Source organism: Suncus etruscus, chromosome 10, assembly GCF_024139225.1.
Source record: "Suncus etruscus isolate mSunEtr1 chromosome 10, mSunEtr1.pri.cur, whole genome shotgun sequence".
In the NCBI taxonomy this organism is placed as follows: Eukaryota; Metazoa; Chordata; class Mammalia; order Eulipotyphla; family Soricidae; genus Suncus; species Suncus etruscus.
Window position 1 is genome coordinate 105,665,879 of NC_064857.1, and position 3,843 is coordinate 105,669,721.

General features: G+C 31.8%; 1 non-coding gene across 1 annotated transcript; it reads left to right on the top strand.

The window, feature by feature from the left end:
* Positions 1–1,109: 1,109 nt before the first annotated feature.
* On the top strand, positions 1,110–1,268 carry LOC126021307 (U1 spliceosomal RNA). The gene has a single exon (XR_007499866.1). It is a non-coding gene; the product is annotated as a U1 spliceosomal RNA (small nuclear RNA).
* Positions 1,269–3,843: the final 2,575 nt, after the last annotated feature.

A 3,843-nucleotide genomic window follows, 5' to 3' on the forward strand; every position in this document is an offset into this window, starting at 1 on the left:
TTTAATTTTTAATTTAAAAAATAAGTTTAGATCTCAAAAAAATTGAGAATCTGAAATCACACAAGTCTTAAAAAGCAATGAAGAAACAGAGAAGATCACATGCTTTGGTAGACAGTCAAGTCCTGCCAAATCATCTAGCTCAAACCAAGCCACACCCCATCAATGAGGAATTTAAAGCAATGTTGCATGCAATGGCCATGAAAATAAGGCAGTCATATGTAGAACAATTCAACTGCTTTAAAGAGCAACTGATCCAAGCTGTCAAAATACCCAAATAAATGGAAATAAATTAGTTAAAAATACAGTTGTCAATCCTAACAACATAAGTCAACATGCAGAGACTATATCAATGACTTTCAAAACAAAATACTGACCATCACCAGGAATGGACTGACAAAAAAATAAAGATAAACTAATGAAAAATAATATAAAACTTTGTGATAGAGAAATACCAAAAGAAGAGGGCAAGGAGAAAGAAAAGAACAGCTGACAGGAGAAATAATCACTGAGAACTTTCCAGATCTCTGAAAAGAAGATCTATCACACATTCAAAAGACCCAAAAATACCAAACAAAATAAATTCTCACAAAACAAGTACAAGACACAAGATGGCAAAATAAAAAAAATTACATAAGCAGGAAAGTGAAAAACCTCAAATATAAGGGAAGCAACACACCTTTATATGATATTTTATTATATATAATATTATATTTTAATCAAAACAGACCTTCTATATGATATTTTATTAGCAGAAATGAGTAAAGTATCTCTCTTTGCCCCTTTCTCTCTCTTTGTCCCTTTCTCTCTGTCTCTCTCTGTGTCCCTTTCTCTCACTCTCACTCTCATTGTTTCTCTCCTCTGTGTGTGTCTGTCCCTTTCTCTCTTTCTCTCTTTCTCTTTCTCTCACTTTCGGTCTATCTCTCTTCCTGTTCTCTCCTTTTTGACAACAGTTTACACTATTGTTAATAATAGGGTACCTTATAAATCACTTTGTTCCCTTTAATGCCCCATGCTTTCCAGAGTGACCCAATACTATGAATCTTAAGCTTAAGGTCTGGAAGGAATGGATAACTTCTTAGGGCCACATAATCTCCCATAACTAAACAAGGATACTCACCTGGCAGGGGAGATTTCATAATCACCAAGGTGTTTTTTCCAAGGAGAGGCTTATCTATTGCACTCTGGATGTGCTGACCCCTGCTATTTCCACAAATGTCGGAAACTGCATAATTTGTGGTAGTGAGCGACTGCGTTTGCACTCTTCCCGTATATAAACAAACAAACAAAAACTAAACAAGGAGGGAGCAAAGTGCCTAAAATTGCCAATAATAAATAAGGAAATCAATACTGTAATTAAGAATCTTTCAAAAACAAAAGCCCTGATCTGAAAAGGTTCACAGGTGAATTCTATTAGACCTTTGGAAACTATTCACTACCTTTATTTACTAAAATTCTTTAAAACATTGAAAACATAGGAAATCTTCCCAGAACCTCCTATAAAGCTTATATAACCAAATCAGACAGAGACATTTCAGAAACAAATTTCAGACCAATCCCCCTGAAGAACATTGATGCCAAAATCTTTAGAAAAATCTTAGCTAAGAAAATCCAACAAAATTTAAAAAAATAAGACACCTTGATAAAGTAGGATTTATTCCAGGCATACAAGGATGGTTCAATTCAATATATACAAATAAACTAACATAACATGTCATATTATCAAAAGTGAGATTAATATGATCATATAAACAAATGAAGATAAAACTTTTGACAAGATTCAGCCTCCATTAGTGATTAAAAAACCCTCAACAAAATATGGGTAGAAATTACATTCCTAAATATAGTAAGATTTATAATAAATCCTATTCATTATCATTTTAATGGTAAAAAATTAAAACAATTTTCTCTAAATTAGTCACAAGGCAAAGATGAAAGTCTTCATTTTTCTTTAATAATATAGTATTATAAGCCCCAGCACAGCAATCAGTAAAGAAAAACAAATCACATGAACTCACATTGGAAAATAAGAAATCAAATTACCACTATTTTCAAATGATGTTATAATATAAATAGAAGACCCAGAGGAGTCCACAAGATAGCTCCTAGAGACAATAAATCAAATAGCAAAGTCACTGACCTCAAAGTCAAAACAGAAAAATTAGTTGCATTTTTATAAACAAAAAATGAATCAGAAGAAAAAGAGATTGTAGAATCTATTTCATTTCAAAAGTCTTCAAGAGCATAAAGTACTTAGTAAAAATCTTAACAAAAGATGTGTGAGATCTATACCATAATAACTTTAAATCACTTAAGGAGTAGAATACTTTAGAAATTGTAAAAAATATTCAATTCTCATGAATTAGAATAATCAATATTGTTAAAATGACAATCTTACATGTTATTCCTCAAGTACCTAGAAAAATGAATAAGAAATTGTGTATGGAATCAGTAAAGAACATGAACAGCCAAAGCTATATTAAAAATAATAAGTGTTTATTAAGTTATTTATTAAATATTTTAATAGAAGTAAGAAGTGAATATATGAAGGTGTACTGTTACCTGATTTGAAACTATATTGATAGCACTTGAAACTGCTTGGTACTGTAATAAAATAGGCTCTCTGATCAATGGGTCAAAACAAATATCTATTGACAAATCACACATATCTGAACAGTTAATTTTTATAAAGAAGCTAAGAACATGAAATAGAGAAAAGATAGTGCCTTCAAAAAATGGTCTTGGAAAACTGGATAACTAGAAGTAAGAAATGAAAGCAAGGGGCATGGAGGGAAAAAAGAAAAGTAAACAAAATCTGTATTCAAATTTTACACAAAAGTCAATTCAAAGTGGATCAATAATGTAGAAACTTAAGGAAAACATAGGCAGAACAATTCAAGATTTGGACCTTACAGGTGTCTTTAATTGTCTAATACCACTGGTAAAGGCAACAAAGTAAAAATTAAACAAATTAAACTACATTTAATTAAAAATTGTCTGCATAAAAAATAAAACAAAGAAAACTTTGGCTAAAATTAAAAGAAAGCTAACTAAATGAGAAAATATATTTTCACTCAACACTTCAGATAAGGTCCTAATACCAAATATATAAAGTATTAATAAACTCAACAAGACAAGTTTATCACTAATTTACTAGGAAACTCTAAATCAAGACAATGAGATATCATTCCACACCGATGAGAATATCACATTCTAAAAACAGTAGAAACAATATTTGCTGGCAGGGATGTAGATAAATGAAATCATATTCACTGTTAGTGGGAGTGATATCTAGTCCAAACTCTAAAAAAGAGCATGGATAGTAAACTTAGAATTAAGCTTCCACATGCTCCAACAATTCCAATTTGGGATATCTATTTCCAGAACGTAATAACTTTCATTCAAAGATACATATGCACAGCATTGTTTAGTAGAATTAGTAGAATAGCTAAGATATTAAATCAATTTAGGTTTCCAATGGCAGAAGAATGAGTTATAAAGATGTCGTTATAAGTAACCCCAGAGTCTAGATGGAAAAGGAGAGAATAAAATAATTCAAGAAGGTTAGGAAGAAGTTAAAATGGGAAGTAATGGGAGAACAGGGGCCTGGTCTGGCCTTCTGTTATAATAGAGATGAGGGAAAGTAGTATATCTATATATCTAAAGCACAGACTCTACAACACTGAAAGCATAGAATCTAAGCAGAAACCACCAAACTTTAATGTGCTTGCCAAGGTGGCAGGCAGGCTTTGGGGAAAGTTGGTTGGGAGGTGGGGATGATGGAGAATGGAAACACTGGTGTTCATAGTCGCCGTTGCTGATGAGATTGCTGTTGACATATTACAT